The sequence below is a fragment of the Gallus gallus genome, chromosome 14, assembly GCF_016699485.2.
Source record: "Gallus gallus isolate bGalGal1 chromosome 14, bGalGal1.mat.broiler.GRCg7b, whole genome shotgun sequence".
NCBI classification, from domain to species: domain Eukaryota; kingdom Metazoa; phylum Chordata; class Aves; order Galliformes; family Phasianidae; genus Gallus; species Gallus gallus.
The window spans coordinates 509,210-522,506 of record NC_052545.1 but is presented as its reverse complement, the minus strand read 5'-3'; the positions used below and the strand labels follow the sequence as shown (position 1 = coordinate 522,506).

The 13,297-nt window shown below is 37.6% G+C and overlaps 1 long non-coding RNA gene across 1 annotated transcript in view; it reads left to right on the top strand.

The window, feature by feature from the left end:
• LOC107054592 overlaps positions 1-13,297 on the top strand; it is a 336,025-nt gene that overhangs the window by 156,193 nt on the left and 166,535 nt on the right. The window contains exons 12-13 of the long non-coding RNA XR_006931508.1: positions 657-759; positions 6,559-6,653. This is a non-coding gene — a long non-coding RNA (uncharacterized LOC107054592). The remainder of the gene's footprint in view (positions 1-656; positions 760-6,558; positions 6,654-13,297) is intronic.

Sequence of the window (13,297 nt, the reverse complement as noted above, 5' to 3'; positions counted from 1 at the left end):
CCATCAGTAGTTTGGTAGAGGATTAATCAGTTAAACCAGTAGACAAAATACAGCAAAAATTAATCTTGTCGTGGAGAGGAGCTAACTTGCCCAGCAGTAGGAATACATACGTAATCATTTATGTAAATTGCTTTTATTACAACATCTAATTAGGATGTTTTTCAGGAGTGTATCTTGTAGTTCAGGTACAGATATGGTAGGAATTCATGTAGGAAAATCTCATGACGTGTCAAGGGGGGCATCAAGCTGAAGGATTTTAAAGGTTCTTCTGGCCTATTATTCTAATCATATTATAACAAATTTCATCTAATAGGACTACATAAGGTGATTATGTATTACGTAAAGTATGAAAAAAACCAAATTCTTAAAGCAAAGCTATGTGCTCCTAATGCTCTACTTAATTGATTAACCAGCACCAAAGCACTGCCTGAGTGAGGGAGGAAGTATATTTTTGAATGAGCAGATCTCTACTTTTAAATCCATTAGTTCAGAAATATAACTATAATTAGAAAAAAGACATCGATATGATGACTTTTCTAGTCCCAGATGGGTAGCTGTCATTTTGAACATAATCTTTGCTTCTCCTTTTGAAATAGAAATGAGTAATCTTGGAAATATTAATCTGACTTCAACTATATTTATCCTTCTATCGACAGTGATGACACACTTTGATTTCCTGGTGTATGCAGTATGCACTGTGGTGCAGAGGATTCCAGTTGCTGTGATTTTTAGAAGAAAGAATAATTATCATAGGGAACTGTAAGTAAGTTATTGTGGATTATTTGTATACTAGAAAGAACAAAATTCTCTGAAGTGATGACAAAAGATATACCAATGTTGAATCCCTGCTAAAGAGATGATAAATGGTAATTTGGAAGTGATAAAGATTGGCTTTCCTTTTTGGCAGTGTATTACCTGGTACAGGACCAGCTGTACACCTGTTCCTGCTGGGCATGCTGCCATTGGGAATAGTTGTGTCAGAACAAATAATAATAGAAAAGTAAGAATGATTCAACATGTCAGGAAAGATGTTTAGATGTTGGACTTTTTCTCTAAACTGCTGCAGTACTAAGCCTTAGCACAGCTCTTTCTGCCCTTGTCAGTATAGTTTGTGATGGCATAACTACAATTGTTGTGTATTTAGACTTCCTTGTTGTTTTTGTGGTGTGGGGAATAACTGTTCATTTGGGGGAGGTATTCTGTAGAGAGCACTGTGTCCTGCAGGACTTTCTCTCCTTCATGAAAGTAATTTGGATTTCTTGTGCTTAAAAATCCATGTAGACAGGCCAGCAATTTCTGTAAATGGCGTAAAAACTTCACATTCTTCTTAGCAAGCGTTCTCCTAAAAATTCAGTCTTATTTTGGAGGGGAAAAGCTACACTACACAGTTTATTTTTACCACAGGCAATGTCAAGAGGCCAGATCCAATCAAATGAAGTAAATGGAATTACCCTGAATTTACTCCTGTATAAGTGGGAGCTTGTTTCAAGCCCCAAGCTATGTGAAAATGATTCCTGTTCTTGTTGCTAGCATTGCCCATATGAAAGTTGACATAAATACGACCCAGAGTGAACTTGCTTAGCAAGTGATAGGCTGTGTGTTTTCACCATGAGTAAAAGGCCTTAAGAATTGAAGTCTCAGATTTATGAAGGAAAAGAGGTGCCTGAGTTCTGTTAAGATCAATAGGAATTAAATGCTGAAGTTATTCAGGCCTATGCCTCAGAAAGCATTCAAGCACTTTTTTAGCAACTCAGCAATCTTCTCAGCAGTATCCTCATGATTAAAATCTGACTTTCTAACTGTTAGGAAACACTTGATGAAAATGAATGTTGAAGTTTGTTTTAGGCTGACTTTTTATAAGAAATCAGCGTTATAGTTTTGCTGACTTACTACCCGGGAAATGTTAGCGTACCTTTAAACTTTGCAAGCAGCTGAGGAGGTAAAAGATTCCATTATAGGGTTTGGGAAGGACTGCACTCCATGGTGAGGAGAAATCCTGCATAAGCACTTATATGGAGTTGAAGAATAATCTTACAAGCAGGTGTATTATGACTTCTAAAGGAATTTAAATACTATGTAATACTGTATAACTTGTTGGCTCCCCCTCCTCCCCCACCTGTAGCAGATGGCAAAAGAAAAGAGATTCAGTCCCTCTGCAGACTCTTAAAACTTTCACTGTGATTTAAACTATTTCAAGACCCATTTCTGTTTTCCTTTAGCTATTCTCTTTTACAACATTGCTGTACAAAAAGATACAAACTGGAGACAGTGCTTGAGCATACACGAGTGAGTTATATCAGTAAGAAACCTGCTTGTTGTAGAGGAGGGTGAAAAAATATATGCATCCAATGCTTAAATGGCTTGGTTACAACTTGGTCTATATGTGGCCTGTTTTGCTACATGTCTCTTTAAAGCTGTGAACATAAGACATCAAAGAGAAACTGTGTTTTACAAATACAAGATTTATTTATCACCTAGCTCTGATAATTCTAAGCTTGAATTATGCCTTTAAATGCTTGACTTTGTGGAGAAGTTTAGTAAGACAAGCATATGCATGCGCATATATATGTGTGTGTGTGTGTGAGTATATGCATATATAAAGTATGTATGCATTGAAGATATAAACATTTTGGCAGAACCCAGCTCCAAAGGCTGTTGGAATGGCTGTTGTGTACCTCTCATCCTAGTGGTGCCCCCAGTATTTCACAAAATGAAACAAGCCACAACTAAACTGTAACTAAGTCCAGCTGATATGTAGCAACAGCAACATTCAGATCTTCAATTCTCAAGAACCTGTGAAAAACTAAATTCAACTGAACTAGTAAATTGTGGTTAATTAGAGGGAGAGAAAAGTAGTTCCTCTAATTGAATGATGGGTGCACAATGAAAATACTACAATTAGGCAGACTCCAAAAAGATATACAAGTGGGACAGGTTTCTGTCCTTGAGCAGGGGGACCTCTGTAACTTAAAACGTGAAGAGTGAAGCTCAGCAGATTCAGACTTGATATCTGCACAGTTTTCAAATTGCTTTTGGAATTTGTGAGTTGCAAGAGTTCTCTCAGCTGATTCTTGTATAGTCGGATACTGACAAGCACTAGTGTAGAAACGCTTCCTAGGTTACAGTTCTTCTTCCATTTGCGGTTTCTGCGGGAGATTTGCTACCACAGAATTGGCAGGCATCTTGTGGAAAACGAGCAAACAAAAAAAAACAAATGAAAAAAACAACCCCCAAACCCACAAGGTGACAAAGAACACTAAATTGCATGCAGCACGCTGCAGAAAAATATTTTCTTCCTTGTAGAACAAGAGGAGGTACCATGTCCAATTTTTTCCATTGATTGAAATAATTCAACAGAAGGAAATTCTGCTGCTGCTGTGCTTCAGGAATCTTCTAATAATCAAGTGATGCTTAGTAGAGCTTTAAAGCTAACCCCCGCCCCATGTTCATTTCATCAAACATAACCGTTCAGCATCTTGATATAATATACAGCTTCCAGACCAGAAATGTAGTGGCAAGAATGAACAAATTTACACAAATTTTTGAATGAAAGGATTATAAGCAGTTACAGTATAATCACCAAAGTTAAAGGAACTGTCCTATCAACACGTGTGCAGATATGGCACCCAACAGAGAGGTTTAGAGATGGGATTCCTATTCTGTTTCTGTTCACTTAATTGCAAGCTGTTTGTCAGAATCTGGAGCAGTTTTAGTACTGAATGTTCACAGTGGAGGCAGTATTTTTTTTTGTTGTTAATGGCAGTGTGCAGGTACGTTTTTCTTTATTGCCAGAACAAGTATTCCTTCTCAAAGCTCTGAATTCTGATTTTTTCCTTGACACTTGCTTCAGTTTTTTTATGTGGTATATAGATGACAAAAGTCTTTCAGTGTAACGGCTCTACTTCTAACACCTGTATAAAAATAGGGATGAGTCCGTGCAAAAAAAAGTCATTTAGAACGTAACAGCAGGGAGCTCTGGGAAGCATTGCCCTGTGTTATTGCACAGACTGCTGCTTCACAAGGCTTCAGGCAAATTAGAAACTATGTGATTGAAAAAAGCTTGACAGATATTTGAGAGGAAAGGTACAATTAATGTCAGTAAGTAACAAATTAATTATAGGAAGAATAATGTTCAATTGTTTTATTGTGCCCAGTATCTTTTCAACAGATGTATCATCTGTTTGCATTCTGGGGCTGCATTGTTCAATTTATTGTTGGCCCACTGTCTGTGCATGTATGTAGATCATTTTGAAAGTAATGCCTCCCATTTATGTTCGTGGAAACGACAACAGATCCAAAGAGCACAGTTACAGTATTTGATAGAGCAAATTTGCAGCTACAAAACATTATTCTTCAACACGCTCACCACCTTTAGCTGAGCATTTTCACAAGAGCCTGCGTGTGGAGTTCATAAAAATGTGCAGTAGGTGAGGTAACCCGCTGCTATTGTTGCCACTGCTGAAGTGCACCACCCACAGCCTCGCTGTGCTCACACCCACTGTTCGGTCTCCATAAATGTTCACAGGCGTTGATGAATGTCAGTAGGGGCCATTTTTTCTGCATGGAGGAATTCAGTTCCACCGCTTTGCTCCACCCGCACTTCCATGTCAGGCGCCATTCTGTCAGAGTGCCCCTCTGCTGCCATCTGTCACACAGCAACAACATGTCATGGAATGCTGGTGGGAACGTCCAGCCTTTGCTGCCATCCCACCAACAGTCGCCCCTGACATCGTGGGCTGATATCATAAAATAGAAGTCATTACTTTTGGAGCAGTTCTCAAGTTTCCCTGTGCTTTAGGATCACTTAAATGCAATGAAGACAAATGCATAGGAGAGTGCTTTTAGTAGTATTGTAGTGACATTTCCTTCTGGGCTTCAGCCATGCTTTTATCTATATCCATGTGCTCTTCAGATGGGCTCTGAGGGACTTATTTGGTCAGCCGTATCAATGGAAGCTCGTTATACATAAAACCTATTTGAGACTTGCTTTCCCTTCGTGAGTGGATGCAAGTTAAAATGCTCAAATATCTTGACAGTCCTTTACTGAAGTTTGCGTACCCACAGTTAGCTGTGGGAGACTTCTTTTGTTATATAGTGACATCCCCTCTTCATGTCTAGGTGAAGTGAAATGATCAAAAATCACCAGCCTGGGCCCAATAGAAGTGAAGCTGTTTCTGAATGCCAGGGGGAGTCTATAACAGTAAGGGAGTCGCACTCTGCAAGAATCTCTCCCTGTGGGAGTCTTTCCATTTAAACTGTGTTATGATTCCATTTTGAGTGTCCATTTCTCAGTTACTTGTAAATATTCTGCATTCCTAAGGGATGCATCTTATTTATGACTTCACAATTATGCACAAAATTTACTGCTCTATGAAAACAATGAGTAATTTGCCCCTTCACAAAAAAGGGGACTCCTGGGACTGCAGATGATTAGACTGTTGCAAGGCTGCTTTATCAGCCATTTTTATAGCCTAAGTTATTACCTTCAGCTGTTTTTTTGTCTGTTGTTTACCAATACTTGTTTGCATCAGTGTTTTCTGCTGTCTTTTTGTCTTTTATTGCTATGACTCTGTCACCTTCCTCTCGTTACCCATTTTCTGCCTCTTTTGGCTGGCTAGTTGTAATATGATTTCTGTGTTATTGAAAAGCAGCTTTCTCTTTATTCTTTTTTAGCTCTGCTTCTGAAAGCTGTGATTGCAAAATTGTACCAAGCAAGTCTACTGGCTTTTATTTATCTCTCTCTGCTACTATTTCCATTTTACTGAAAGTCATTTCTGATTTATTTTATTTTTTTTTAGTAAACATAATTAGCTCTTGTGAATAGGAAATTGTTTTTCTTGATTGCTTTTTAGTGAAGCACTTTTTTTCTCCTTAGAGACAAAATCGTAAACAGGACGGCTCGGGGAGGTATTCTTTCTGTTTGAATTTTTATTCCTAGGTAGGATGTACTATTAGCCTTTGAAATCTGCAGATCTCTTCTTAATACAGACTAACTGAAAATCTTGCCTGTTCTCCAAAACCATTGAGAGTGATGTGCCACATTCAGTCCTTGACTTATACTGACAGGACTTCCTGAATGTCCTTCAGCTCACTTGATTAGTTCATTCTCTGATAAGTAATGTTTGGAAGGTACCTCATGGGCATAGTGTGATGAAACAGTATTGAAAAATACAGGATTATATGCAGTGGTCCTATCGTGACTATATGTTAATCTGACACTTATTTTTCTGTATGTTCCTTTTCAGTGAAAACCCCAGAGATACTCTATCATCCATATTATATTTCTCAATCTTGCTTAATCTGTGAGTCTTTCGTTCTCTATTCTCTGCCCATTGTTAGCCTAGGTTTCTTGTGCTAGCATTCTCCTTTGAAAGAATGTTCACTTTCATGTAAAATTATTCTATGCTTAGAAAGCAGAAGGGTAGTTTTTGTTAAATTTTATTTGATATGAAATATTTTGAGTATCCTCTGGGATACTTTTATCTTGATTTTTATAAATGATGTTAGCAGAATAGAATAAGGTTTCATTAACATAAATAATCACATGTTCATCACTAGGACCTCGTACTTCCTATGACTGGAAGGTTCTTAAAGGAAGAAACTCATGGGAGGCAGTGCATAGCAAGAAAGAGCAACCCAAAATCTATTCTCAGGTAAGCATTTTAATTTCTATTAAACTGAGCTGACATTCATAGGGTGAATTTTTTTTTTAATCCTATTTTCTAAAAACTTGAGCTGGAAGGATCTTCTTATTTTAACCTGCATCCGAAGAGGATTTTCTCAAGCCGTTTGCAAATCTAAACAAGTATTTTTATGTAGTCTGCCCACCCAAAGGTACCCTGTGATAGTTCAACTGTTAAGAATATCTGTCAGTTGGAAATAGTATTGGTGGCTTTTTGTTTTTTTTGTTTGTTCTGCATTGACTGTTGAATATTTTGATACAGGAAATGATGAAATTTCACATTAAAGGGTAATCAGGGTAGCAGGGCGATACACAGACAAAGTTTGCATGTTGTAAAATCTGGTACAAAATTTGTCCCTGCATGTTAGGACACTTAAAATTTGCGTAGTTATACTCAAATATGGTAAACTTCTTTATTAAAGAACTTTAAAGTGTTTTCTGAATGAGGTGTTTGGTTTTGTCGCTTTAAATGAAATAGAGTATAAATGTTTTCAGCCAGATTTTATTTTGTTTTTAAAGGTATCCAAAGCAACTATAATTAATACATCATTTCTAGCATGTATTAGGACCCAGTGTGCTTAAAATACAAGTTTATTCACTTCATGTTAAATGCAGGAATTTGTATACATGAATTATTCTCAATATGTTTATCTCTTAATGATTAGGCATAGCTACAATGTTTAAAACTGAAATAATTGGTTAAATAATTATGCTGAAAGGCCAGCAAGATGAGAAGCATTCTGGGTACAACAGTGCAGATCTCGGAGCAGGACAGGTTGTGCGTGGCCATAGCACTGAGCTTGCTAGAGTCAAGAAGGGTGTGGACAACAAACTGCATTAGGATTATATGTGTGTGGGTTTTTTTGAAAGCTTCACTGAAATTGCAATTCTTGGTACTTCAAGTCTAAACAATAAAAGTATGTCTTGATTTGTAAATGCAATTTATTTTACTAGGATTTTCTGTTGTCATTCTCTCTGATGTACTTGTTCTCAAATTCATCAGAATGGCTTAGGAAATGTGATTGGATGCAGCTACACTGACCATAGTGTGCTATTTTGTGATAGCTGAGGTGACTACACAGAGCCAAGAATACTGCAGTATTAGTATTTGTTTCCAAGCAGTGGTGCGTCATTGCTGTGCCATTGGAAATAATATTAGCAACTTAAAATTCTTAAGTAGCCTAATGTTTGTTATGTAAATTTACATCAACTCTAACTTTGTTGAATTTGTTACAGAATAAGTCAGTAATTTTTATTTGGTATTCAGTAGTCTAAAATGTTCTGAGATATAGCTCTGTGCTGCACAGAACACATCGTGCTGGCTCCCTGTTGAACTTCTTGCTAGTGGGACAGAAGAAATACCCGCAGAGGGCGGGCATAACTTGGCAGGTGTAGGGCAGTGGTATTTTTGTAGCAAAGCAAGGGATTTTGCAGCCTGCTGGTTCTGATTCTTTCTGGCATCACAGAGCCTGTGGAAAGATACAGTTCTCCAGTGAAGAGACTTCAGAGCAATTTTGAGTTTTGTCTCAAGAGTGTCTGAAAACGCTTTTAATTGAGTGATATCTACAGTCTGGTAAATTCAAAGTGACTTGAAATATCCAAACTAAGATTAGATTAACTGTCAAGGACAAACATATGCAAGAGATGCTTTTTTTTTTTTAATATGACATGATGGTGTGTTAGCAAAGTATTGATAATGATTCTGAGTGCTTCATATCATTTTATCTAAACCCTGGTACCTTTGCACGTTTCTGATACTAAACCCAGGTAGGTAAACCTGAAGATCAGTGTTTCACAAATGAGCATTTGTCACTTCAGTTTCATGTCTTGACTAGCATAAAAATCTGAAAAGCTGTTCTTCAGATTTGTCTTTGAATACTGAATGTACAGCACTATAGTTAGAAAATGTGTGTGATTCTTCCTGAGCTTCATTTCTTGAGCATGATTGTCAGAATGTGCATAACAACTGACAAACCAGTTAAAGGTAACATCTGTGACTGAGTAATCCTAAATAATTATGCTGAGCCTCTAGCACGTGTCTTTATGCTTCAAGATAAACCCTTTTGAAATGCCATCTCAGAATATCAGTGTGAAAAATGACACAAATTTTGTCTTGTTTGTTGTTTTTCTGCTGTTGTTGCCATCATCTTCCAGTTCCTTTCTGCAGATCTTCATATATACTTGTGGTGTCTAGGGAGGCTTTCTAGAAAGCTTTAGTTTTGTAACAGCTTTCTGCACCTCTTCAGAAATGAACAGTTTGGAAATAACCACAGTGATGCAGCTTACAGGTAAGTCAGCCGCGTGCTTAGGCCCTATCATTGACATGTTGTCTAAGCAGATTCCATCCTATGTTGTGGTGCTGTCACCTGGGCTAGTCTCACCTGCATTGAAGCAGGTGCAAATTTCTGTGTGCCAAATGTCCAAAGACTATTTTTCTCCTTGGGAAACCATGGGAGAATGTTCCCTCTAAATGCAGAAAGACACTTAACAACAGCTTCAAATGGCAGCAAGTGCTAGGAGAATAAATACATGGATTATCTTTGCAAGTGTTCTTGCCCAGGTTACACACATAGGAAATGCGTGTGCAGTAGTAGCTATTGTGCAGCCGTTCTTAATAGAATATTCAGCAATTGGATGTAAAGGAAGCATGAAAGGAACCTGTAGACTAGTTCTTTGCCTCTAATTCTGAAAGATTCTTCTAGTTCTGTTTCATTATTGTCTTCTAGGGTTTTTTTTTTTGCCCTTTTTATTTTGCTGTACCTTTCTTGCTGTGTTGTTTCCTTGAAGATCTTCTGTAAATTATATTCAAGCTGAGTTATGTTCCACATGCTTCAGATCACCCCCTCCACCACTCTCTGTGCATACCCTAAACCCACCCTAGAAGGAGGTTCACCTGAGCGTCAAGTACAGGCAGAATTTGATATATTGATACCTCATGAGGACTGTCAGTATGTTTGAGATAGTCCTTAGGCTGAAGCTGCTTATGTTGTTTTCTTCACTTGGGGCATCACTGCTTCTCATGGTCAGTAAATCTCAGCCTTCTGAGTGCTGGAATATAATTACCCCTCTTTATTCAAGCAGCTGGTACAAAGAGCTGAAAGTAGAAGTCCCTTTGGTGCCCATTACGAGCAGCTTTTGCTATGTTTGTTTTGCAGAAGCATTTATGTTCCCCTTAAATAACAGTATTGACTGTCTGAACCATGGTGCAGGGAAATACTTACATATCTGAGATAAACAAAAGCGTGTGTCTGACTGAGCAGTGCTTAATGATGGTATTGCACAGCTGTAGAAGCAGCTCTGTTCACTGTATTTCAACAACCCTTCTTAGATAATTCAGCCAGGTATAAAAATTTTAAAGGGCCTGTCATCTGTCTCAATTCTTATTTGATATATATAATTTTTTAAAATGCTCAAGTAGTGGTCACTGGTATCACTCTGAGTAGTAAAATTGTTAGTTTTCTTCTGACTACTATTTTTGTTCTACTAAAAAGACTGCTTTAAAAGTGCTTTTCAGAGTCCCAGGTGGAAAATGAAGAATCAGAAGGGGAATGGAGACCAGTTGTTCTATACAACTGCTGCTTAGTCAGAGTTTTAGATCTACAGGGTTCTGTGCATTTCATTTATATCTAGTTGTATGTAAGTGATCAGAAACAGTACTGCACTGTGGTTGGAGAAATCTACCTTTGAATTAGAATTCCTAGCCTTAGCTTTTTCCCAAAATGAAGTGGATCTATAATAAATCAGTTTTATTGGGAATAAAAATGTCAAATGTTAGCATTTCCAATTAGAAAGGTGTGTCACTTTATTAAATTTTCATGTCCCATGTCTCTACCAAATAGTCTCGTACAGCACTAATACTATACACTTGACACCTCATAAATTTTCACTTGAAGACCTCTATATGGTAAATACTCTAAATCATCTGAATGAATTAATACATAGGAATTTTGTGCGTGGCAGAGAAATGGTTGAAATTGACACCCAGAGCTAAGAGTCAACAACATGAAGTATGTAACTTTGGATGTAACTCTTTGTGTTGCTGTTATGCAGAAGCCTCCACTACTTTTTAAAAAATTTTACATATTCAGATCTAATTCTCAATATCAGTAAGATTAGTTCCCTGGGAGTTTGTGTGCAGAAGTTGTGTAGGGGGTTTTTGGTAGGTGTTTTGTTCTGTTTTCTTTTACTGTTTTATTTGCAGTGTGCTCATCTCCAAAGATTTCGTATGTTTTGTTTTGATGGAATAACCTTCAGTGTTGAATGTATAGTTAGTTATACAGTGTCAGATTACAGAGGCATTCTGTAAGGCAGTACCTGTTACACAGTGCCATTCGTTGCAGCAGTCCAACGCGTACTTACAAGTTTCCTGACAGCTGTGCAAGGATAATTCTTTCCAGTATCAACCTGACTGACACCCATACCTCTATCTGTCCGCACTGAGGCTTTATGAAGTCATTCAGAAGAAAGCAACTTGAATGGTCACTGCAGAGATTAGGTGTATTTCCTCTTTTCAAATGGTCAGTGGAGGGAGTCTGATAATTATTTTTGTGCAAGAGCCCTGACCCAGAGTAGCAACTTTCTATTTCTGCCATATCGCAGTCAAAATACATGTGTGACTAGCCAGATGTGGATCACTGAAGTTATTTGGATATTGATAAAGTCAGTCACGTAAAAATGTATTAGTCATTCTGAGATCTTTAAGTAAAAAAAGGAAGAGTTTGTGAACTTAATTACTAAAAGCAAGATGCAGGGGAAGTAGAAGGAGGAAAATTGCTGTTAAATACAATTTTATCCACTATATAATAGAAACAAAGACAATAAAATACTACAGTGTGACAAAGTATATGGTGAGAATGCTTTCTTTGGTGTTAGTGGATTCCATCTCTCTCTGGGATCTCACTGGTTGGTGCTTTTTCATTGCTTGTCACATTCTTGAGAAAGGTTGAACAGTTTTCTTACAAAGAGAAGCTTGTAACTAAACCAGTTTTGTAAACAGGCTCTTAAAGACTGTTACCTGTCTGATACATGTTAGCTTTTGTTGGTCAGATGCACTTATGCAGTGTTCTTCTCAGCCATAGAAGGATCTAGACAAATCTTTCTTGTACAGAGCCCTGGTCATAAGGTCATTGGACCTCTTGCTTGCATAAGACAGTGGCACTGTTTTTTTTTCCTTAACTTGAAGCAAAATGTCCTTGAATTTAATCTCCTTAAATTGATTTACAACATTCATTAATGAAGTAGTTTTGTGTGTTTATTGTACATGCTTTAAAAAGTTTAAAAGGAGTGACAGGTAGAGGATTTGAGTAGGAAACTAGTCTAGATAACCTCCCAAGGCACCTTCCAGCCTAAATTATCTTACTATCTATCTGTGGTAATTTAGGAGCAGCAGTGCCACTGGGAGACAGTGACACTAACGATTTACTTCTGGATCAAAGTTTGATTCAAGCCTTCTATGAAATAAGTTCATTGGTCTTAGCCTGAAGGTGCAGCTTTGATCCTACAGGCTTTTTTACCAAGGTGTTCATCTGCAGGCGTTCACCAAATGTAGCTAGGTGTCCTTCTGCACCCATGGCAACCTAGACATTAAACTCCGAGTGACACACTCATTTCACTTACATCTTTCATATGACCTTAAACTAGCTCTTGAAGAGTTAACTACTAGTGTGTTAGGACACTCAACCCAAAATGGTCTTATGCCTGAGACCTGTTAACTCATTTCTGGACTTTGAAATTTAGCCATGTCCATACTGTGTTGGAAGAAATGCCTATCAGATTGCTGTTTAAGTTGGCTCCTTTTGAAGAGCAGTGTGCGTAATAAAAGCCTTGGTTGTAGTTGATTTAAATTATGAAGTATAGCTAGTTTTTAATCTTTAAATCATCTGTGTGTTTGATGTATTGTTCTATTGCTAAGAATATTTACTAGGAACAAATTAAAAACTAATACAAGTGAGCTTCACTAAGAATTATTCCTTTAGTGGGTTGAAAAGAACAGAAATGATTTATATAGTAGAGTGATCATTTTTCTCTCTAAAGTTCTTTCCAGAACAACTTCTCTTGATGCAACCCAGGATACAGTTCCCAAGCCCAACCAGTTCCCAAGCATTGAATGCTTTCCTGAGCACTTCCTTGCTGTTTTTTATGGCGTTTTTGTTTTTGTTTTTTGCATGATGTCCTGTGATATGGAATATCCCGTTGATCAGTTTAGGTTCTGTCCATTCCCAGGTTCTCGTGCCCTCTCATTGACAGGGCAGTACAAGAAGCTGAGAAACTGAGATGTTCTTGCCTCTGCAGCGCTGCTCAGCAACAACTAAAACATCCATGTGTTATCAGCAGTGTTTTTCTCCTGAAGTCAAAGCATAACATCGTGGCAGACACTACTGAAGAAAATCATCTCTGTCCCAGGAATGAAATGAGGACAGAGTTAATAGAGTCAAGTAGGGAATGCACAAATGTGTTTGCTCTGCTCAGCAACGTGGAAACTGGTGTGATACAAAAAAGGAATTTTGGCTTATTGCAGAGAGATTAATTACTATGGGAATTGCGGACTATGTGTCTGAGTTGAAAATTCTGATTAAAAACAATGAGCAAAGAAGAAAAGCTGAAGTAAATAGAAAA